We start from the raw sequence: 26,089 nt of genomic DNA on the forward strand, positions 1-26,089 counted from the left end.
GCTTTACGTCCAAGCTAGCCAATTTGTTACAAATATTCAAAAAAAGGGAAAGGCACAGTAAATGACCTGAGTATCCACTGTTTTTCATTTTCAATGATGGAGACGAGGAGGAGATGACTAACAGCACTTGAGGATGAAAAGTGAATTCTGGCCCTACACATTCTGGGCAAAACCCACTCTGCTCACAGTTCCCTGCAATGTAAACTGCTGCAATTCCCACAAAGTATATTTAATTTGGTCATGCAGCCTGCTGACCTTGTTACCAGTGAGAAAACCATACAGTGTTGTCAGTTATGCTTCAGGCATATACAACAGTTAATACATTCCCAAAGCCTCAACCCCCACACAGAACTTGGCCTGAATCAATGCTGCTAAAAGTTCATGAGTGTATGTGTGTAAATAAGTTAATACACACACACTAGAGAGAAAGCACTGGTGCACCAGGGTTTTTGGAAAGGTATGATGATACTATAGATGTGGAAATACAAATTAATTTTTCCTCTTCAGTTTCCCAAATAATTACTTTGTAAAAACAAAAAAGAAAAAAGTAAATAATGTTAATTTTTACTACCATTTTCCTCCTGCCATTCACACTTTTATCTTCACCCTATTTTTTTCCTGTATATAGATTCAAACAAAAACAGACTATAATTATTGGACTTATGCTGGTTGGAGAAATAAAAGAAAACAGCCTCTTCAAAACCTCAGAAGCAAATAATGAAATGGATACTATATTTAAGTTTAAGATACAGAGTACTCTTATTTTTCCAGATTGTATATATAGCCACTCAAGCAATCATTATTTTGACAAACAACTGGGTATCTGTGACTGAGTTAACTGGGGATAGAGGATCTATGCTGAAGTCAAGAGAAGGAATCAACAAATCATGCAGTTAATAACTGGGACTGTAGGGTCAGCCATACCCATATACTGTATGGATATTGCTAAATGCTTTGTTTTAGGCAAATCAATGTTTATCTTGTTTTTCCTCCAAATAAAAGGTGTTTGTAGTTTCATATTCCTAGGGACTCCCAAGCACTAGTCATTGGGGAAGAACCTGGAAATGTGACCAGGTGATTTAAAATTTAAGTTTCTAAAACCTGGAAGTCGGTAAAGTTTTAGGTGGGAGCTCAAGCCGAACATTGTTTGTTTTAAAAAGGAAACTACACAGCATTGAAGCTGGCTCTTACTGTTGCTGACGACAAATGGCAAAAGGATCGCATTTAAAATGATTATATACTTCATTGTCAAGTGTATCAGTTTCACCAAAATTTTGCCAAAGGCAAAGTCATACAAGAAGGGGAGAAAAGTGAGGTAACAGCAGGCTGATGGAGCTGCCAGGGTCAAGCAGTAGGTGCTAGTGTCGCTTGCAGTCTAGTAAGCTATCGGGATCCTACATTGTGCTGCTCCCAAAGGAACCTCCATTAAAGAAAGCTATTGATTTTTCCCCCACCCCCAATCAGGCACGTGTAAGTGAGCAGCAAACTAGGCACAGCTCCTTCCTTACAGCCTGTAATTTTGAAAGGGGGCCTTAGCCTTATGGATTTAGAATTCTGGTTGGGAGCAGAGAGATCTGGCCCAATATTGGTTTGCTTAAAGTACGGTACATGCAGAACAATCTGAAAATCATTTGAATAGTTGATGGAGTCCACAGTAAACATTCCATAGCTCATTGTTTGATTTGGCCACGTTTCTGCAGATGAGACATCTGCTCAGAGCCCCTTTGTTCTGTGCAGCTACATTGCTTATGTAATCTCTCATCATAGTTGCAGCACAACAAATGCTTATATAACATCACATAATGACGCACAACATAAGGCCTGATGCACTACTGGAGTCATGAAGCACCATATAATTCATGTCAGGTTGGGAACCCAGGGGCAAATCTAATGGTAAATAGCTGGTGCAGCTGTCTGAGGTAGTTTATATAGAGCAATTTATTTACAGCTTATATCAGTGGATAATTCATGACAGATCCCTCCTATTAGTTACTTTAATAACTTTCTCAGATTCTTTTCATTCTATTTATTCTTTATACTAAGTCTGGCTAAACCAGAAGAGGGATGGTTAGGAATGGCAGCATTTCTGGACCCTCGTATTATACTACAGAACATTCTTTTGAAGAAATAAAGGCATATGGATGCCAATAATGCCTTGCCCTTAGTGCATACACTTTACAAGATGACTTCCATGTCCCTTTTACTCAGCACACAAGATTGGAAACATTTTGTACTCCCTTCAACTCTGCTGAAGCCAATCCAGATTTTAAAAGTGCAAATATTTTTTGCTTTCATTCACTCATCAGTGATCATCAAAGGTCTGCTTCTATCCTTGCGTAGCCTTTTACAGCAGCAGAGAAGAGAATGTAAATACACAGGTCATTGCCTGGCTCTTCACAATGGTATAAATGACTATGTAAGATGCAAGGCAATGGACACCCCAAGGCTCCAACTTATTTGTTGCCTGCCTGATGATAATAAAGGGGACTGGAGAATAAAGAAAGTAGTTTGTTTTCTCATTATATTCAGTATATCAGTCACCCTTTTCAGTTTAGTAAACTGGTACAGTTGTCTAAGACCTTGATTCTAGCAGGTCCCTGCCACTTCCTAAGCTCTGAGTGCTGTAGCCTGCAAAGAAGCCAGGCAGTTAAAGAGTGATCTTTGGAGTGGCCCATAAATAAGCACAACTAGATAGGAGACCACCGCCACCAAGATGCGAAGGTTTCCTTTACTGTATTGCCAGTCCTGATATACATGCTGTTAAGTGGGGACTTATGAATTAAATAATACTAGAAGACATCCTATGAAAGTTAAAATCCTGAATAGTGTAGTTACTGGGGTTACTCTGTACCCCTAATGGTACCTGTAATGTGCCCAGTGTACTACATCTCAGAGGCAAGCACTGTAGGTGCTAGCACTCATGGGTCCCAGTAACCACTCAAGCACATGGCTAAAGAAAGGGAGTCTACTGGGGCTGGCAGGAAAAGGAAAGGTTGCAGATATTCTAGATACAGAAGCTTAAATGATTATAGCTCAAAATGAGCAATAACAGTTCTTGTTTGGGTCTGTAGGGCAGTCCAGTCAAGAGTCAGGGCTCTTCAGGACTTGTCTCCAGCCCTCTCCAGGCCAGTCTCTATTCCAGCAAATAGTATTACTCCGGAAGGCATTCTGCACCAAAAAAAAAAATCTGTGCATAATATTTTAAAATTCTGCAAGTTTTATTTGTCAATAAAGCAGAGGCTCCAGTATGGCAGTGGGGAGCACAGGCCACTGGCTGCACAAAGGTGGGATATCACCCTGAAGCCCTCACCCCCATCCAAGGACCCAGACTCAGTGGGGAGGCTGCACCCAACCCTGACACAGCACAAGGCCTGAGCCTACCCCAGAAACATGCTGGGTCCCTGTCCCCCTGCCCTAGGAGCACCAGGTGTGGAGCAGGCAGGCTCAATCAGGCAGGATCCACGTGTGGAGATGCTCTACATGGTGGGATCCAGGTGTGGGGTGAGAGGGTTCTGTGTGGGACAATCTGAGTACAGGCAGCTCAGTGTGGGGTCTAGGTGTGGGGGGGTCTGGATGCACAGAGTCATGTTGGGGGGGTTCCAGGTGCAATGGGACTCTACAGAGGCTTCCAGGTGAAAGTGGTAGGGGCTCAGCAGAGTAGTCTGACTGTGGGGGTCTCAGCAGGGAGGTCTGGATACTGGGGAAGTGGGGTCTGGTGGGATGGTGGTCTTGGTGTAGCTAGCTGGAGGTAAGTGGTGAGAGAGTCTGGATGTGCAGGCTCAGGGGGGTGCAGAGGGTGGGGAATCAGAGTGGGGGTTTAAGTGCAGGGAGCTCAGGTGGTCTGTGTGTAGGGGTGGGGGGTCCAGAGGCAGGGCATCTGGATTCAGGGGGGGTTCCAGATGCAGGAGTTGAGGTTCAGTGGAGTGGGGTTTGGGTATAGTTATGGAGGGCCAGAGGGGTTCTGGATGTACCAGGTGAGGCTTGGCAGGGGTGTCTGGGTATGGGAGGTCCCGATGCATAGGGGTTGGGTGGACTGGGGAGCAGCTCCCCATATAGTGACCCCCTCCCACCACAGCTGAGGAGCGATGTGGGGAGGAAACAGAGCAGGATGCTGAGCTTCCTGCAGCTTGGGGAGGTTTCTGGGGGTGGGTCTGACAAAGCCCCAGCCACTCCTTGCAGGGGAAGAGGAAGTCTCATCCTCTCTTCCTCCAGTCCAGCTGGGACTAGCAGATGATCCCAGCTCAGACTAGGAGCCAGTGGCTGGGGAGTCCCCAGCCCCATGGTGATTTACCTCTCCACTGGCTGCTCCAGGTGCCTGAAATGATATACCTACGCTGATAGGGAGTGGTGCATGATTGTTCTTGCAGCTTCCCTTTACTTCCCTGTCAGAAAGTCATTTTCTGCAGGGAAGCAAAGAAATCTGTGGGAGACATTAATTCTGCACATGTACAGTGGCACAGAATTCCCCCAGGAGTAAGATAGGCATTTGCAAGTTTCCAGGCCAGGCTCAATTAGTGTCTCTCACTGAGGCCTCTCTGCACTGGTCCCCTGCACAGTACTGCTGCTCCCCCATAAGTGTTCCACAGACCTGCACCCAGCTGCGATGTCCAGCAGTCACACAGCTTATTCCACATGCAACTCTGGCCACAGTTCTTGGGACTTCTCTCCAGCACCCTGCTGCCATGAAACTTCCCTACTCCCAAGCAGAGCCAAACCAATTCCTGGTTCAGGACCTTTCACTTTACCTGACGAGGAGAAAAGGAGGTGCAGTGAGGTGAGGGCTGATGGGAAATATAGTCCCTACTTAGCCAAGAGGAAGGGGCTGAACAGTTGGAAGAGGCTGATGGGAAACCCCTTGCTTTGCAGATCCATCGCAATAGCAAGACACATTACAGTATCATTTACAAATCATTCTTCTCAGTTGAACTATGCAGGTACAGTCAATAGCTGGCTTATTTGAAGAATTTTCCCTTGAAAATATTTTTTGAACATTGGCAACAATGAACGATGCTATATTATTCCGTACTACCACCCCCACCACCTCTTCCCTTCCACCTTGGGTGTTGAAGATGACCTGCAGAGTTACTGATCTCTACTGCCCTTGCCATAGCTGCTGGGAATAAAAAAAGAGAGGGACCCAAACTTGTATTCTAATCACTAAAGTTCTGCATTATTGAACAAAACAACCTGTTTTGGATGAGTCTTCGACTGACACCTAAATGGTTACTTCTAAAATGCACAATATGTTCCTAAGGTGGACACTACCCCAGATGGTCCTTTAGGTTGAAGTCACTTTTGCCCCCTTAACTTCCAAACTCCTAGTGACTCCCCAATCTAAATGTGGGATTTTATAAATTGTCCAAAATTTGGTTGCGTGCAAAACCTCCAGTTGAGACCTACAGATTTGAACTACGCCATTCCAGAGCACAGACAGAAGCCTGCAGAAATAAAGGGAAGAGAAAAATAGTTTAAAAAAATAAAAGAAGTGAACACACTAAAGGCAAATGTTTTAAAAAACTGCTTTCAAGTCTTCTTGGCAAACATAGTTTTGTTAGGTTAAAGACGGCATGGTTTATTCCTTTGGCATTCAGATTTACAGGCTAATAAAAATGCGCTTATAAATTTGAATAACTACACAGTCCCAAACACTGCACCCCCAAATCTAAAAGCTGCTACTGCCAAGGTAAATATATTAGACCTCTCCATCTGCAATCAGTTATATTGCCCTAATGTGACCAGAAATCCCAGTCTTTTATAGCATAATCCCATTATTAAAGTGTAGTTCTGCTCCCTGATAATGACAAATGTCATTGGAACATTTCCTAATTGTCATCTTCCAATTTCCAAGTGTGTTCAGTATAATTATGATTTTTCTGTCAGCTTTGCAAATCCAAACTAGATTCTGAGAGTCGAGCTGAGCTGTTTCCATTTGGTTCATCATTGTCAATAAAAGCCTTAGAGAAAACAGAAAGGGCACCAGTTTATCAGCCAAGTGGCAGTTTATGACAAGAATTAGTGTGTGTGTTGTGGGGGGGAGGGACATAGGCCTAGAACTATGGGGAAGTGTTCCTTTAAGAGGCTCTGACACTAGCCAACCGGAACTAGTTTTCATGTTATGCAGAGGCTCATGTTAAGGAATGCTGACCAGACATGGAAAGAAGCAGACCTCCGTCAGGCTCCCTGGCTCTGAATGATCACTGAACATCACAAAGACTGGCTCTTACAATTATGTCTTCTCTGCATTTAGGTATGTTAGGGATCTTTAAGCATCTCTAATTGAGGGGCATATAGAAGTCAATGGATTAACGCAGGCATAAAAGCGGTGTAAGAAAGTGCAGAATCAGGCCCATTATGTTCAATGGATGTTCCTGGCACTTCTACAACCTTTACTGCTATTCCTGCAGTATGGCTGGTTGTAAGTGACAGCAAATAGTATTATCATAAATGTCAACTAGCAGCATCATTGCCACTTTCACCCCTCAACCTTGAGCAAAGTCCAGCGGTAAGATGTAGGGAAAGAGAAAGCATTTCATTTTGCCCAGACTGACTGTTGTTAAGGACACAGGATTATTTGTTAGTATTCCACTGTCACAAAAACAAAACAGAGGAGCTGTTCTCATAAGGTTTCCCAGAATTAATCGTAGTTTATAGAGATGAATGGCAGGATGAGGAGGGCAGGGTTGTTAGTGTAATAAATTTCCAGGGTGCCCTTGTTTCATTTGGATACTTCTGTTTAACCAGCTTTTTCTTTTTTCACATTTTCAGTGCTTCCCCAGTTAAATCCTTTTTATTTTAAAGTAATGACAGTTGGATGTGGAGATGATTATGTTGGAGATAATCACTTCTGAAGCTCCTCAGCAGGACAGAGGAAGCTAACATTTGAGTGAGCACATAATCAAGGGCAATAGAGGTTGTGAAGTCATTTGATTCTTCCAGGGTCTTCCTAAGATGCAAGATTGGTGGAAGACAGCAAGCTGACCAAATCTCAAACCTTAAAAAGAGGGTTGATGTTATCTGGCTGAAGGAAAACAACTGCGGGAGACGGTAGAGAGAACATCTGTCAAAGGACTACTAAAATTCCCAAATTAGGAGTTCTCAGCTTCTTCTTGATTTCCTGATTAGCAGTAGAGACCCTCACTGGCCAAGAAGATTGGCATGTTTCCTAAAAGAGTTGGTGCTTACCACAATTATGTATGACTTTGTCATCTCCAGCCTGCATCCATGCATTATACCTTATGTGGGGGCTACCTTTGAAGAGGATTGGAACTTTCATCTGTGGCAGAACACATCTCTCTACTTAGTGATAATTCACCCATGAAGTATATTACACCTGTGACCTGAACTCAGCCCCCAGCTTCCTATTAATTTTTGGCTGCTGATGATCTATAGCATTTTTTTTAGTTTGGGCCCTGGTATCTTAGAGAACTTCTCTCTCCATACTTTGAGTCTCCAGCTGACAGTCTTTGATTTTGGTTGTGGTCCATTACTCTGAAATTCACATCTGAGAGCCAAAGTTGGTTGATTTTCAGCATACATTGCAAGGCTTATTTTGCTTATTCAGGCTCTTCCTTAGGAGGTAGACAGGGGTTTCATGGATAGCTATAGGCATTACATGATGTTGTAATGGGAGACAAAGGTTTTATCTGCATGTGTTGAGTGAGTTACATGGATCATCCCATTCGTTTACTTCAACATAATTTACTGGACTGTGTATATGCCACAGACTTTACAGAAAAAAATATTTAGAAATGTTTAGAGACACTAGAAACAATAATGTTTGTATCTCTTGCATCCATCCCTCTCTAAAACTAGGTGCCATAATTATCAACAAAGCTTTGAAGACCTCATAGAGCTACCTAATAGATCTACAGAAAAATTTAGCACCAGAATTGACAGATGCGCTAGATAGCCGTCCTGTCACCCCTCCTCATGAGATTTAGGGCAGCACTTGCAATACTAGCAGCAGTTTCAGCACCATACCCAATACCACAATTTGTTTCAACACTTAGCTGTTTCCTGACTTATTCATCAACTCTTTTTCCAGATACCATTAGAACAAAATACAGACTGACACTAGTTTATTCCGCTTCCTCAGCATGTCTCTTGGCCTCTTCCTGTTCTCACATGTTCAGATTCCAGATCAAAATAGAGCTTCAAAGTTAAGACCTCAATACCAAGGACAAATATTCTTTAGATATTGAATATTACATGGCATTGGCAGAGAACTAAATTAAGTTAAGCAAAGTTAAAGCTCATAAAGTAGTTATGAATGTTCTCTTGACTGAGTCCCTTTTGGGATATTTCAAGCATTTAGTCATAAGTTAAAATTTTTAACAGTTATCAAAAACATTGTGAAAGCTTCTTTAGATTAGATAGTTCATTTTACAATCAACTTTAAAAAAAAATGAGTTGAAGACCAGTCTTTGCCCTATGCCACATCTGAGGATGTCGGGGGAAACCAACAGGTTATGTGACCTTGTTGTGAGGTACCGTAAACTAAAATATATAATATTAAGAAATCATAATTTTTATTATTCCAGGAATACTGAACTGGCACTCTTGTCTCTGAACATATATTGCCAAAATGAATAGGATCTTGCACAAAAGCCCAGTTTTATGCTAAATAGATCTTATTCATCTTAATACCTCGTGTTTAAGAAACAGCTTTCATATGAGAATTCCAAGTGCCATACAAATACTAACCAGTCAACCTTGTAAAGCAGGTAAATATTACTCCTGTTTTAGATACGAGTAAACTGAGACACAGAAAGAGTATGTACCTTCCCCTGCATCTCTCATCCAAAAGCAGCACTAGGAAGAGAAGCATCAATTCTGTAAGTTACTTAAGCAGGTAACTAACATTAAGTACACTTCTTACATACCGTGCTGAATTGGGTCCAGATTGTCAGTTCTTTGCTTTCACTAGATAACACTGCCTTTTAAACATGATCCAGCCATGGAGTAGTTGCTTCCTAAACAGAACTGCCCTTGGTCATCCCCCAGCTCCCGAGTCCCATTAACATCTAAAGGAGACCCATTACCAATCAAAGGCCGGTATGACACCTTTTCAATAGAAGTGAGAGTACCTTTTCCTGCTAGGCATTTTGGAAATACTGCAGTTCTACTTTCAAGCCATTCCTTCCACAGGATTAGTATGGTCAGTCCTTCCCTTCCAACCTAGAGAATATAATATATCTAGTTGATCTGTCTCCCAGTTGCCAGATGCTTTGGAAGTTCTATCGTAAGGAGGCCAGCGAGTAAGATGAAAGGGAAAAACCATGGCCACTCATCTTGAAAAAACTCATTTTCCTTCTCAAATGCCCCTTCCTCAGTTCACACATCTTCTATCATGTCCCATTTTTGAACTAGAGTACCTTTCTTTCTTTTCTCTTCCCTCCCTGTTACAATCAGATTCCCTGATGCTTTTATTCCCCTTTATTAGCTATAATGTAATGTTATGCCTGAAGAACATTTCTTCATGAAGCCAATACTCAGTCATTTGAGCAGAGTGTAACATACCTGCCAACACACCTCATCTGAAGTGAGCCTCCTTCATTTTGGATTGATTTTAACTTTTGAGGCAATTTATAAAGTATTTAAAATAATTGTTGGGGTTTTTTTTCCCAGTGAGGCAGATACAATCTCACTCATAACTGTCTGACTCATTTAAATTGCCACAGTAGATATTAGTCATCCTGATATCTTCTAGGAAAAGAAAACAGATTCCAGAAAATAACTCTTTATTAACCATTTCATTATTGCCTAATCCAATAAGTGGATGGGGCAAAATGAACCTCGAGGTACCTTGGGCATCCATTTTGAAATGCTCATCAAGATTTTTGAAAATTCAAAATCTCAATGCATTTTTTCCCTGCAGACTTACCACAATTTTTTGGCCAGCTCAAGCCCCAGTGTTCCAATGGAATGCTGGCACTTACAAGGACATCCCAGCATTCTGCAGCAAACCTCCACAACAACAAAAACAACATGTCTGCCATGGGTTTACAACTCACCAGTAGAACACCTTGGAGTGATTCATCTGGGGTTTAGCTCTCGACCAGTCTGACGCCTCCTCCTTCAGTTGCTCATCCCGTGGTCTCTTTCTCTGGACTCAGAATATTCCCTCTTCACAACTCAAGTTGCTCTCTCTCCATAACTTGGCCTTCCAGCCAGGTAATTATAGTCCTCATGTTCTGGAGTATCAAAGTCCCACTGGACAACTATTTAAGACACTCCTCTGGTCCACTATCCAGTCTCTGACACTTTCACACCCATTATTCTAGGCCCCAGTCCAGGGACCCTATGTCTAGCAACCATGGTCTATGCAATCTCAGACCCTGTTGCTGTTTCCCTGGGCTCCTTTTTGCTTTTTCTCCCCATCTTCTGGACCATCTCTGGGTTACCCCTGCTGTGTCCTCTGTGCCTCTACACAATCTTCTACACAGACTTCTTTACCCCCTCTCAGATTTTTGCCACAGTCTGTATTCCCAGAAAGGATCCCAGGTTTTATTCCCCTCTGGGCCTCCTCTTTGTCTCTTACCTTACCAGACCAGCTCCTCTCCTCTCTAGACAGTGATTGCAGAACTCCTCCCTTCAGCCCCCTCTTAACACCGACTTCCTCCCTTTATGCTTAACCCAGGTCCTCCCCAGCTGAGCTTCATCAGCCATTAGGCCTTATCAGTCCTGACAAGGTTACTTGGCCCCTTTTTTCCTAATCAGGCCTTGTCCTGTTGGGTAGACAGCCCATCACAATGTCCCACTCAAACACAGCAATGCAAAAACTAATCCTAGTACACACTGGGTATCTCGTACACCAACATTACAAATATTAAAGGTGATATTTCTTTATAGTCAATTGCAGGGTTATTGTCTAGTCAACTAAGTCAAATAGCTAGTTGCTCAATTTAGACTTTTACCTTTCTCATGAATATTATGGAGATTTTGTATTATATTATAGCTAGATAATCTTCACACTTACTGTACTGCCTGTCTGTAGGGCCTATTTAATTGTGAACCTTGAGCAGGTTAATCAGTGATTTAATTGGGAATACATCCACAATCTCCTGTTATCAAGCTGGTTTCCAATACACTGATCCACCAGCCAGGAAAGGCTGTCATGAGTGAACAAATTATAAATAAAAAAACCTTTCTATTCTTTGGTATGTGCTAATAATTAGAGCATCAGCCCTCTAATCTACTTTTCTTCAGAATGAGAGTGAAGGTGGAACAGCAATCAGAATTCATGGACACCTTGTGAAAGCATACTTGTTGGTCTATGGGACACCCAAGGCCAGATTTTCAAACATCTTTATGTTCCTCAAGTTGCAGACAGGTGCTTTTGAAAATTCCACTGAGCACCTATCTGTATCCTTAGTTATTTAAATACTTTTGCAAATCAGACCCTCAGTCACAGAAACCAAACAGTAAGGCATCTAGCAATTTGTGCAGAGATGTGTGCTACCTTTTCTGGAGACAGCTCCATCTCCTAACTTCATTCTGGAAGGTGGATATGTGTACTCCCCGGTCCTTGAGATGCATGGCCCAGAATTTCATCATAATAGCTGCTTCTCTATAAATCATTCTGCGTTACTCAAAGTTATGTTGCATGTTTTCAAAGACAGATGAGAACTTGAGTAAATTAGTATTGTATTAGTGAACAAGCTAGCACTAAACTGAGAAACCCCAAAATTTACCAATTTCCCCAGAAACTGAAGAAAAGCCTAATTAAAGAAGATGCAGTTAGTGCCTGGGCATTGATTTACATCTAGCTCAGAGTGACAATGACTCTGTTTGGTGGCCTGTCTGCAGGACATTCTTTAGTAGACAAGTGTGATAAATGAAGTGTGTGTGTGGGCAGGGGGGTGGCGAGGGTAGCTTCCTTTTATGAACACCCAGCCAGTTAGCTATAAAATCCCTCTTAGTAGCTGTTCTCTACTTGCTTTACCTGTAAAGGGTAAAAAAGTCCCTCAGGTAAAGAAAAAAAAGTGGGCACATGACCAGAAGAGACAATGGAAAGGCTAGAACTTTTAAAAATTGGGAAAGAAACTTTCCCTTTGTTTGGTTGTTCTCTCTGGGCTGCAGGGACATGGAGCAGCAACGCTATAAGCAGAAATGCTGGGTAAGGCTTGAACCAGGTATGAAAATTCATCATATCATACCTAGAATTACTTATTTTAAACCCCACAAATATGTAAGTAAATTAAGAGTGTTTAGCTAGATGCGATCAGATAATTTTTAAATTAAATTTATTTATTTATTTATATTTTTGGTGGCGCTTCTCTGTGCTAACCCCAAATGCTTTTGTTTGCTCGTAACTTTTAAGCTGGACCAAATGAAAGCTATTCTTGGTACTTAATTTTTGCAATTGTTCTTTTAAAATCTAGCAAAAGCCTAAGTTCCAGAGGTATTTCCTTCCTTTTTGTTTTTAATAAAATTGATCTTTTAAAAAAAAACAGGATTGGATTTTTGGAGTCCTAAGAGGTTTGTGAATGTTGTTTAGTTAGCTGGTAGTGACAGCTAATTTCCTTCATTTTCTGTCTCAGCTCTTCCCTGGAAGGGGGTGAAAGGGCTTGAGGGTACCCCACAGGGAGGAATTCCCAAGTGCTTCTTCCTGGATTCAAAGGGCGTTTTTGCATTTGAGTGGTGACAATGTTTACCAAGCCAAGGTCAGAAAAAAGCTGTAGCCTTGGGAGTTTAATATAAGCCTGGAGTACCAAGTATTAATTTTTAGAATCCTTGCAGGCCCTCACCTTCTATACTCAAAGTGACAGAGTGGGGATTCAGCATTGACATGGTGGTGGTGATGGAATAGTTTTGAACCAGAAGCACAGACCTCATGATTTTAAAAGGACACATTTTTCCTTTTGGCTGCTTGAAAGCCAGGGCATTTTTCCCCCCTCTTTCTTTTCTTTTCTTTGCTTCCTGAGGAGGAACAGGGCTGCAAAGGGATCAGCGTGCAAAGCCATGGAGCCCAAAGCAGCATGCCACAGAGAAGACAGACCCAGATCAAGCCCATACATCCAGCTCCATGACAGAAATGAAGGGAGGGGATGTGGGAACGGGGACTTCCCAGGAGGGAAGGGTCAGCCCTCCCCCAGCTGAGAGCCTGGTACCAGGATGGACGGATGCCTTTAACTCAGGCCAAGATCTAACAGAGGCAGAAAGAGATTTCTACCTAGATATGAAGCACTTAGAAGTGGAGGACAGGCGCTTGGAGGCAGAAGTGGAGGAGAGAAGAGAGGTGAAGTGCTTGGAGGTGGAGTTAAAGCTGAAGCGCTTAGAGCTGTAAAGAGCTAATCTGGGTCCACCAAGTAACCCTAATAATCCTTCTCCAGGTACCCACACCCTATTCCAAGAAATTCCCCACATACAATGCAAAGGCCTTCTTAGAAAATTTTGAAAGGGCCTATCTTGGATACAACACCCCTACAGACCAGTATATGGTGAAGCTGCGGCTGAAACTCAGTGGACCGTTAGCAGAGGTGGCAACTGAAATGCCTAAAGAACACATGAATGAGTACAAACTTTTTAAACAAAAGGCCAGAATTAGAATGGAGCCAACACCCGCACATGCCCATCGGCGGTTCAAAGCCCTAAGGTGGAAACCAGATGTGGCATTTTCCTGACACGTCTATCACAAGTGTTAAATCTCTGGAAGATCTGTCTCTTTTAATGCAAATGGAGCAGTTCTTAGAGGGTGTTCCTGGGGAAACAGAAAGGTACATCCTAGATAAGAAGCCCAAAACTGTAACTGAGGCGGGGAAGATCAAAACCAAATGGGTGGAGGTAGCAAAGAAGAAGAAAGCCAGAACCAGCCCAAGAATCAAAACTGGCAGAGCAATCAGCACCAGAGCCTGTGCTTGCAACCCCACCAGAGTCAGGGGAGCCAGCACCAAAGAGCACCACAAAGCCTGCACCTGCAGCAGCAGCTAAACCAATGCAAGAGGCTCAACCAGAGCCTGAAATACCACCTATTGCACCAGCGGAGAGCGGTTCACAGTCAATGGAAACACCTCTATCACCTGCATCACTTCCAGAGGGACCGAGACCAAGTCCACAGCCCAATGAGGAACTAATGTCTCCAGCATCAAGGGAGCAGTTCCACGCAGAGCAGAAAGCACAGAGCAACCCACTGCCTCTCAGCTCTTCTAATAGGTCCAAGTTTGTTATAGAAGTAGGACTCTTATACAAGGAAACTTTTTTTGGTGGGCACAAGGAGGACTGGCATCCTTAGAGACAAGAGACCTTAGAGACAATTGGTAGTTCCAACTAAGTGTAAGGAAAAGCTCTTCAGCTTAGCCCATGATCACCTTAGTGGCCATGCTGGGGTGAATAGGACCAAAGACTGTTTGGGGAAGTCATTACACTGGGATAGAATGGGCAAGAATGTTTCTATCTATGTCCAGTCTTGTGAGGTGTGCTAGAGGGTGGAAAAGCCCCAAGACCAGGTCAAGGCCCCTCTCCAGGCACTCCCCATCATTGAGGTTCCATTTCAGCGTGTAGCTGTGAATATTCTGGGTCCTTTCCCTAAGAAGACACGCAGAGGAAAGCTATACATACTGACCTTCATGGATTTTGCCACCCAGTGGCCAGAAGCAGTAGCTCTAAGCAACACCAGGGCTAAAAGTGTGAGTTGGGCATTGACAGACATTTTTGCCAGGGTAGATTGGCCCTCCGACATCCTTATGGATTCGGGAACTAATATCCTGGCAGGGACCATGAAACATCTTAGGGAAGCTCATGGGGTGAACCACTTGGTTGCCACCCCTTACCACCATCAAACAAATGGCCTACTGGAGAAGTTTAATGGGAATTTGGGGGGCATTATATGTAAATTCGTGAATGAGCACTCCAATGATTGGGACCTAGTGTTGCAGCAGTTGTTCTTTGCCTAGAGGGCTGTCCCACATCCCAGTTTGGGGTTTTCATCCTTTGAACTCATGAAGTTAAGGGGCCATTACAGTTGGTGAAACAGCAATGGGAGTGAGTTCCATCTTTTCCAGGAATTAAAATTTTTGGACTTTGTAACCAACCTGCAAAACACACTCAAAGCCCTTGCTCGAGAAAACCTACAGGATGCTCAGCAGGAGCAAAAGGCCTGGTATGATAAACATACCGGAGAGTGTTCCTTCATAGTAGGTGACCAAGTCGTGGTCCTGAAAGCGCTCCAGACCAATAAGATGGAAGCATCATGGGAGGGACTATTTATGATCCGAGTGTGCCTGGGAGATGTTAATTACCTCAAAGCATTCCCAGACCCTGCCCTAAAACCTAAAGTATACCATATTAATTCTCTAAAACCCTTTTATTCCCAAGAAATCAAGGTTCTCCCATTTACAGCCCAGAAGAGAGACGACGGTGAGTGGCCTGAAGGAACATACTATGAAGGAAAAAGCAACAGTGGCGTAGAAGAGGTGAGTCTTTCCATAACCCTTGGGCATAAACAGCAACAGCTAATCCAGGAGCTGTGCACCAACTTCACACCAATGTTCTCAGCCACCCCAGGACAGACAGAACGGGCATACCACTCTATTGACACAGGTGATGCTCGCCCAATTAAAGCCCAACCCTACTGGATGGCTCCTCAGCCAAAACTGCGATAGAAAGGGAGATCAAGGATATGTTACACATGGGTGTAATCCACCTCTCTGAGAGTGCATGGGCCTCTCCAGTGGTTCTGGTTCCCACCAGATGGGGAAATCTGTTTTTGTGTGGACTACTGTAAGCTAAATGCTGTAACTCGCCCAGAAAAGTATCCAATGCCATGCACAGATGAGCTATTGGAGAAACTGGGATGTGCCCCGTTCATCTCCACCTTAGACTTAACTAAGAGGTATTTGCAAGTGCTGCTAGATGACCCAGCCAAGGAAAGGTCAGCCTTCATCACCCATGTAGGGCTGTATAAAATTAGTATGCTTGCTTTCGGAATGCAAAATGCACCCGCCACCTTTCAGAGACTGGTAAATAATCTTCTGACTGGATTTGGGGAATTTGCAGTTGCCTACCTTGACGATGTGTCTATATTCTCAGATTCATGAGCAGAACATCTGGACCACCTCCAAGCTGTCTTCTAGCACATAAGCATTGCTGCTCCATGTCCCTGCAGCCCAAAGAGAACAACCAAACAAAGGGAAAGTTTCTCTCCCAATTCTAAAGAGTTCTAGACTTCCCATTGGCTCTTTTGGTCAGGTGCCCACTTTTTTCCCCTTTACCTGGGAGACTTTTTAATCCTTTACAGGTAAAGCAAGTAGAGAACAGCTACCAAGAGGGATTTTATAGCTAACTGGCTGGGTGTTCATAAAAGGGAACTACCCCCACACACAATGTTTGCACATCACAAAACTATGACTGTCACAATTCTCAGGAATTTGTACCCTTGTTGACAATCTTATTGGAAAGGCCATGGCTAGGCATGAACAGAATGGCCATGAAGACTGAATCACCCTTATAACTCTAGAGGTAATCCTTCCAAGCCAGGAACAAGGAACAATGGACACAGTAGCATTAGAAAACTTACATGGCTGTTATCTGTGCTTTCCCTGTTCCGTACGGATGCAAATCACACTTGTGCACAGAGGCAGTACAAAGTCTATGCACCACACAAGCCAGGTCTTCAACTGGACCTAGTCAGAGGGGTGAATTTATCCTAAAATGAACAGAGATTTCATTGTCCAGGACTATCAGGCTGGTAACTTTTGCTAGCACTAAATGTGATAAAACTTTTGCATAGATATTAGTCTTTCAGTCTGATGCTTCAGAAGAAGCAAATACAGGTGCTCATGTGGCTGAATGCATGCTGTTCTTCCAACATATGCACACATTCCAACGGAGCTTATAATACCAAGGATCTCATTCTAAGCATGACATTATACTTTTGGGTAGTCCTTTGACTGCCTGCATTATGAAGGAGCTTGGCACTACCTGGGGCCTCAGCAAGTGATGCAATTTTTAGCTCAATTCATCCTGATGGACAGACAGCGAGCCTGTAAGCCTGGGAAAGTCTGGGAGGGTGATGGGGGAGAAAGAGGAGACTTGTTTGCTTAGTCTGAATCTCTGGAGTACAGCTTACTGCCATTCTAATGTAAATGTTGTGAGGGATGCAATAAAATATTAAACTGTATGAATAATTGATATTTACTTTATAGTAATTCAGATCCCTGCTTGTTTGAATAAAATCCATTATTTACAATATTCTACTTAACTAGGAGTGATTTCTCTTTGTTCACACCACTTACTAATTACTTGTTCCATATGACACATTTTCCAGAGCCGCATTGAAATAGTTGTTGCATGTCAGTGTTTAAGAGTTTAGTATCCATATTCCAGATACAATATGCCACCAAAAAAGGGAAAATAAAATGTGCACAAACACATTTTTGCATGGTGAATGGTCTCTAAATCTCACTGGGGTTTTTTGGCATGCACTATTATAATCAAGATACTGTACTGTAGGTATATTATTGTAGCGATGGCTGAATAATGAAAAAAGGCTCACAAGTGTTTTATCTAATACATGGTTTGATTTCAATTCATTGTCCACATAGTTATACTCTGCATCATTCATGAATATTCAGATGACCACTGGGTATTCATAAAAAGGCCACAAATCCTGAAATTCATATCAGACATGCATTCTACACTATTAATTCTACTGCTTAAAAGCTTCAGTAATCCAATTACAGAGCAGAAACTGTACTATCTGATTAGTCACACAAACCTGAATAGCAAGTAGTCAACATGAACAGTTTGCAAATAGCCCATAGCTTGAAAATTATGCATCCAAAATATTTAGTCACATATGACTAAAACTCACACATTTAATTAAACTTGATATAAATGAATGTCTTGGATTGACCTAGGCTAATGTATAGTAAAGTAGGATTCAATTTTCCCTTAAAACACAAATACTAAGGGTCGGTACACAGCTCAGCTTTTGTAACCTGCTGACTAACTAGTGAAATTGAGAAATGTATATTATAATAATGATGACATAATTCCTAAGAAATGCTTTTTCTCATACAAAGTGCCAGGCATTTCCTCCTACACACATGATTACAACTCTGGAATGTTTTAGAGGTAGACTACATTCACTCATCCACTTGATAAACAGCTTAGAAGGGTTTCCCATCTTACCATAAAAATTGCAAAGCCTGCAAGTTACTTTTACTGCTTAAGAAAAACAAAATGAATAATGGAATCTGCATCAGTCAAATTATATTGGAAAAGTACTTATCAGCTCTGCTGCCTAATGTTTTATTGGGGAGCAGAGGGAGTTTGATGTATTTATAAGCATATTATTGCTGTCTATAAATACATCAAAGGGGTAAACACCAGGGAGGAGAAGAGCTGTTGCAGCTAAAGGACAATATTGGCACAAGAACAAATGGGTATAAACTGGCCATAAATGAATTTAGTCTGGAAATTGGAGGAAGGTATCTAACCATCAGAGAAGTATAGTTCTGGAACAGCCTCCCAATAGAAGTAGTAGGGGCAAGAAAACCCAACTAGTTTCAAGTGGGATCTTGAAATTTTTTAATAGGATTTTACGATGAGTTGATTGCAATAAAATGGGATGGGACTCACGGACCCAGGAGGTCTCTTCCAGTCCTATGTTACTATGGTTTTGTAACATTACCTCCACAAAATTCATTTTAAAACAAACGCACTGATAAAGGGCCATTACTACATTCCTAGTGCTGCCTCAACTCTCAATGACCTCTCACATTCGAGATTTCATGTGAAGTCATTGGGAGTTTGGGCATGAATAAGAAATAGCGGATTGAGTCTATATTAAAAAGATGGATAATTTTAGAGATGGCCCAGACTAAAACCTCAGATCTGAACTCAGGTTCATATCAGAGTTTGCAGTTTGAACATCAGTAATGAACTAACTCAAACACCTCAAAATTTGAAAGTTTGGGTTTAGGTTTTGACCATTAATTTTTGGTCATTTGGGGTTTTGCTTCAGGCCCATGTCTGCAGCTATTTACTTCCACATGCATTGTATAAAAATCATACTGGGGACTATTGTATAACTAGTAAAAGAAAAATGTTGATTGTTTGACAGCGCTTTGAAAAAGTAAAGTACTAACTATTTATAGTCAGAACACCCTTTTTAATTGAAACGGGCTTGAGAGAGAAAAGTACCAGACCTCTGGATGCCATCCCACTTCTTGCTTTCCTTTTTTAAAAAGAACAATAATTCTTTATTAATATTGCTTTTCGGTACTTGTATGGCAGTCATTTGTAAAATTGCTTATGCTTCTTAAATAATCACTACAATTGATAGAACTGTTTTTGTTTGAGAGACTTTATGTAAGGATATAGTCCCGTCTTTCTACTGGGAGACCTTAAAGGCCAGTCCATTTCTGCTTGTAAAGTATTATCCCTGTCTTCTATACAGGAAAATTGAGACACTTGCCTGAGGTCACCAAACAAGTCAGTGACAAAGCAACATTAGAAGGGAAGATTACTAGTTTCCAGCCCTAAATTCTTATGTTTTTCTCCCACACCTGAGAGAACATGCAGTTTCATTAAGAATGACTCACCTCTTAGGCCTGGTCTACACTACGCATTTAAACCGATTTTAGCAGCGTTAAACCGATTTAATGGCGCACCCGTCTACACTACGAGGCCCGTTATATTGATATAAAGTGCTCTTTAAATCGGTTTCTGTACTCCTCCCCAACGAGAGGAGTAGCGCTAAAATCGGTATTACCATATTGGATTAGGGTTAGTGTGGCCGCAAATCGATGGTATTGGCCTCCGGGCGGTATCCCACAGTGCACCACTGTGACCGCTCTGGACAGCAATCTGAACTCAGATGCAGTGGCTAGGTAAACAGGAAAAGCCCCGCAAACTTTTGAATTTCATTTCCTGTTTGCCCAGCGTGGAGCTCTGATCAGTACGGGTGGCGATGCAGTCCCAAATCCAAAAAGAGATCCAGCATGGACCGTACAGGAGATACTGGATCTAATCGCTGTATGAGGAGACAAATCTGTTCTATCAGAGCTCCAATATAGAAGACGAAATGCCAGAGCGTTTGAAAAAAATCTCCAGGCTACACAGTGCTGTGTGACAACATAATGGAAAGCCAAAGAATCAAATGGACGCTCATGAAGGGAGGGAGGGGGTACTGAGCACTTCAGCTATCCCACAGTCCACAGCAGTCTCCGAAAAGTATTTGCATTCTTGGCTGAGCTCCCAGTCCCTGTAGGTTCAAACACATTGTCCAGCTTGGTTCAGGGTATAGCTCGTCAATTTACTCCCTCCCCCCACCACATGAAAGAAAAGGGAAAGAAATTGTTTCTTGACTTTTTTCAATGTCACCCTATGTCTACTGAATGCTGGTGGTAGATGCGATGCTGCAGCAGTGAAGAGCAGTATTCGCTTCTCTCCCCTCCCTGGTGGCAGACGGTACAATATGACTGCTATCTGTCATCACCATCAGCCCATGAGTGCTCCTGGCTGGCCTCAGGTGAGATTGGCCAGGGGCGCCTAGGTAAAAATAGGAATGATTCCTGGTCATTCCCAGTAGACGGTACAGAATGGCTGGTAACCGTCCTCATCATAGCAACTGGGAGCTGAGCTCCATCAGCCCCCTACCTTTCCTGTGTAAAGAAAAGATTCTGTACTGCCTGGACTATCATAGCAGCGGGATGCTGGGCTCCTCTCCTCCTCACTTTATCTCACTAACAAGTCACTGTTTCTTATTCCTGCATTCTTTATAACTTCATGACACAAATGGTGGGGACACTGCCAAGGTAGCCCAGGAAGGTTGGGGGAGGAGGGAAGCAACGGGTGGGGTTGTTGCAGGGGCACTCCCCGTGAATGGCATGTAGCTCATCATTTCTGTGGGATCTGACACGGAGCAGCTGTGCTCTCTGATACACTGGTTCTCTAGTACACTTGCCCCGTATTCTAGGCAGGACTGACTCTATATTTAGAAACCATAAAGGAGGGATTGACTCAGGGAGTCATTCCCAGTTTTGCCTTTGCGCCCCCAGCTGACCTCAGCTAGGGGCACCCATGATAGCAGCAGACAGTACAGAACGACAGATAACTGTCATCTTACTGCCAATTTACAATGGCAGCAGACGGTACAGAATGACTGATAACCGTGTCTGCTATCATGCAAAAGCAAACAAATGCTGCTGTGTAGCGCTGCAGTAATGCCTCTGTTAGCGGCATCCAGTACACATATGGTGACAGTAAAAAAAAATGCTGAATGGGCTCCATGGTTGCTGTGCTATGGCGTCTGCTAGGGCAATCCAGGGAAAAAGGGCACGAAATGATTGTCTGCTGTTGTTTTCCCTGAGGAAGGAATGAGTGACGACATTTACCCAGAACCACCCGCGACAATGATTTTTGCCCCATCAGGCACTGGGATCTCAACCCAGAATTCCAAGGGGCGAGGGAGACTGCGGGAACTATGGGATAGCTACAGAATAACTACCCACAGTTCAACGCTCCAAAAATCGATGCTAGCCTCGAACCATGGACGCACACTGCCGAATTAATGTGCTTAGTGTGGCCGCATGCACTCAACTTTATACAATCTGTTTTACAAAACTGGTTTATGTAAAATCGCAATAATCCCGTAGTGTAGACGTACCCTCTGTTTAAGGAAAACAAAGCAAAAAAGAAATACACATTTCCTTAAGAATGCACATTGTGAAAATCTCACTAACAGACTAAACTGAATATGCTGTCCAAAATAGAGGGCCTCGTGGTAGATAGGCATGCAGACATCTCAGAATTTTGAAGCAGCACTGCACAAAATCAGAATCATAATAGTTACACAGCCCCATATACCACAAGTTCAGTACAAACAATTCTGCCTTCATGCATATCTACAGAGATAATATATATACCAAATAGAACCTACCATTTCATTTTTCAGTGGATATTCACTTCTCTAAGGATAAGGAAAACCATCTAGGATGAAATAAGAACCAGCCTGACCCCTTCACCCAAAACTCAACCTCTGTATTAAATGTTTCGCATGTCTCTGCACTTCCTAGTTTTGGATGGAGACAGATGCACAAGTACCAGAGGCCCCCAAAAAGGATTTTTCTCATGGTATTTGCAGCCTGGATGAAACCAGGAAATATCAAAGTCTTTGGACAAAACCTGACAGTAAATTATTCCAGCATTCAAATAAATTCTGATAAGATCCTAATGTGTACTTGAAAATTAGGACAATTATTTGAACTGAACATCCCAATATTTTGGGGTTTACCATCAATACAAATGATAACTGTTGCTATTATTTAATTGAAGACCATGAATTATGAAGGAGATTATTCATCCCTGACTTCTGAATTGCATGCATCTTCTCCCAGGAACTATTCCCAGCAAAGAACATGATATTGGAAACATAAGACAGATTCTTCATTCTAGAAATATATAAAACACTTTCCATCTACCAGAAATATATCATGTGATGTATCTTTTCCCTTAGGCTGCTTGAAGCTATGGTGTGACTTGTCAGGCTCATTAGATTGACATTTGATTGATTTTTCCTTGTTTCCTTAAAACTTTGACTTCTTGAATGGCCATTTATTGCATTTTCAATGCTTCACTTTGCAGTCCACCATCCTTCAAAAGGACTTGACATGGATTGCCCCATAACCCTGTTAAAAGGGTTTGAGGTAGTATGGATTGTGTGGCTGTGCTATCTTCACACACCAGCTTTCTTGGAACTGTAAACAAGAGCTTGCTGAGGATTTATTAGTGGATGTGCAGAGTAAACAAAAGCCTACAAGGATCATGTTGGATTACACTACCTGTGAGCAGCAGATTGCAAGGCATGTGGAAGAAACCTGCTGGATCTGTGAAATGCACTAGACTGACTAATCACACACTGAGAAGGCATAAGAAAATACAATATTAGATCTATAAAAACCATCCTGAACAGTTGTTAACAATATTATCCAAAGTTTTCTATATAAAATAAAATCACTTTAAAATAGCTACTTGCAAACAATACAACTAAAGAAATAAATTCCATAGCTATTTCATCTAATCAGGTACAAGTAAATCAAGGCAGTTAGCCAAACTATTTGTCATGTCTTCAGTTTTATTCCAGCTGTTAGCAAAACAAAGGTACTTTTTAAAATTTGCAAACAAATGTAGTGCTCATTAAAGCAAAAGATTTAAAACATGGGCTAAAACCAAGCACAGAATGAAGTTGTGCAGGCAACATGGAAATTCACACACACAAAACACTGTTGCAGGGTTCTTCAGCCCTAACTTGAAAGCCTGTTTCTACTGTCTTAGGTCCTCTCTAGAACAAATATTACTTGTTATACTGTACTGTATGAAACTGCGTGGTTTTTTTGTGATGTAGTCAATTTTCTGTCACAGGCAGGATTAAAGAAAGAATAGATAAAACTGGCAAAAGTGTGTTTAAAGTCGTTGCTTTAAGGAAACCACAAGGGCACCGTACATTTTTATTTTAATGGGAATAAAAGGAAAGAGGAAAAGAAGATGGGTCATATGGGGTATAAGCAGGGGCAGCTCCAGGCCCCAGCACGTGTTTGGGGTGGCATGCCACGGGGGGCGCTCTGCCGGTCGCCGGGAGGGCGGAAGGCAGGGTGCCTTCGGCAGCACGCCTGCGGAGGGTCCGCTGGTCCCGTGGCTTCGGTGGACCTCCTGCAGGCGTACCTGCGGAGAGTCCGCTGGTCCCACGGCTCCACCGAAGCCACGGGACCAGCGGACCCTCCGCAGGCATGCCTGCGGGAGGCCCACCAGAGCTGCGGGACAGGCGACCGGCAGAGCACCCCCCACGGCATGATGCCATGCTTGGGGAGGTGAAATGTCTAGAGCCACCCCTGGTCATAAGTGAGAGAGAATACTAAGCAGCATCTCAGAACCAGATGGCAGAAAGTGCCCTTGAGAATGGATTTTCCCCACTTCAGAAGGGGTAAAGTTGGCTGGGTCCACAGAACCATATCCCCATCTCCCACAAGTTGGGAGTAGATGGACTTGCCATCCTTTACAGCACACTGCTGCAGACGATGAGCGCTGAGGGATGCTTTGGAAAGTTGCAAAAATGAATTTAGAACTGCACTAATGGAAAAGTGTTGGAAATGTCAGTAACAGAATAGAGCCCCATCAAGAATTTAACTCCAGACCTTTGAAATATAAAACCAAAAACTTAATCTATCCATTCCAGCTATTCTTTGGTTAACATTTGTGGGAATTTTCAGGTATCAATTTGGCCATCAAACGGATCTTACAGTTTTATGCAACAGAAGTGTAAGATGTTCTAAGCCACTACATCTATAAAGTTCAAAGTGTATTCTCTAATTCAGAGCAGTCCCGTGCATGCACAATTTAATGTAAAACAGATTTCATTTACTGCATGTTATTCTCCTGCCCCCATAAGTATGAAATTTCCTAAAGGAACAAACAAGGGGGGATGTGGGGGCATTGATCTGAAAATACCAAACAATTCAAATGTATCCCACTGCACGGATCAATCTGGTCTGAAGAGAATAAATGCAGCCTGTGTCTTTCCTTTTCAGGGGCTGGTTCAGGCCTGGAAAATACCCTAATTCATGCCCCATGGCATGGATTCACAGAATCATCAAGGCACAAGACTACCCCAGCCATTCCCTTTCCCCACCTCAAAATGCCAGTCTGCAAAAGGGTCCACTGTCAAATGACAGCAAGTTGAGGCCAAAAGAAGGGAGGGGGGAAATTAGGGATCATAGTAGGCTCAGAAAAGCAGTATGGTTTCTTAGCCAAACTGAGCTGAAGTGCCAGTCAAAACATGGCATCTCAAAACAAGATTACTTTAAGCAAATAATCAGTTTTAGTCCAATACTTCTTTTGCCCTGACTGTTTTCCCCATCCCAGGGCATGGATTCCAGTCTAAAACACCTGTTTATTTCAGAAGGGAGACATTCTAACATAAATAAAAAGAAAACATGAGCTGACAGAGATGACATACAAACAGTGCCATAGCAAACAGAACTTCCTGTGCACACCCCAATTTCTATTCAACCCTCTCCCTCCTCCCCCCCCCAAACATTGGGCAAGGCAGGAACTTTGCAAGATTCCCAAACATACAACTCTTATCAGTGCATTTTGATCCAGATACCATAGTTAGTGTGAGTGTGGTGTAATGTACTGATAATCAGATTCTGCCTAGAGTGAGTGAAATTTTTCTAAAAAGTTTCACTGAAAAATGCAATGTTGGTCGACCCAAACCTATTCATGAATTTGCCAAATGGTTTCAGCCAAAAATATTTTGGGAACCTGAATGCTATTCACATGGTGGTGGAGGTGGTATCCTGTATAACCTTCAGGTCAGTGATTAGCACACTCACCCGGGATGTGCGAGACCCACCTTCTCTTCCCTCCTCTGCCTGATGTGGAGAAGGAATATGAATCTGGGTTTCCCACATGGCAGGAGTGTGTCCTGGCAATGGGATGACTATTATGAATGACAATGATTAGTCACTGAGCTAAAGGAAACGTTTCGTTGCTAGATTTTCCCTTTGAAATTCCATCCTCTTTCCTTTCTGTGTTTTGTTGTGTGTGGTGAGTGAGCATAAGCTGAATGAAACATGGCAGTAACAGTTTGTTGTTGTTAAATACAGCAGAATTCCACCCTCCCAACCCCACCCCCTGAATCTTAGTGCTGTCCTTTAATGGAAAAAAGAAAGGGGAGTGGTTGGCTGATTATGAATAATTAGAAGAGCCAACTTAGTCAGGCCCTGCTAGAAGCATGAGTTCAGCAGGTCAGCAAATGGGACCCTGAGACACAGAAAACAGGATTAGAATATTGAGAGAGAAAAAAGAAGAACTGAAATCATGAAGAAAGGGATATGTGGTCCAAAACTGGATAGAGTCACCAATATGATTTTGGACCAAGACTCTTCTGCCATTATTTATGGTAACCTTGGTTGTGTGGGGAAATTGTTTTGTTTTGTCTTGCCTTGTCTTTGGTTCCTCTCCTCATGATAAAGAGAACTAATAAATTCTGTTTTCTAAAGGAAAATTGTGTTCCCAAACTATCAAGGTATAAGAAGCCAAGCCAACTGCTTGGTCTCTATGACATGCTTCTATTACGGTTGTG

The sequence above is a fragment of the Gopherus flavomarginatus genome, chromosome 4 (genome assembly GCF_025201925.1).
Source record: "Gopherus flavomarginatus isolate rGopFla2 chromosome 4, rGopFla2.mat.asm, whole genome shotgun sequence".
Classification (NCBI taxonomy): Eukaryota; Metazoa; Chordata; order Testudines; family Testudinidae; genus Gopherus; species Gopherus flavomarginatus.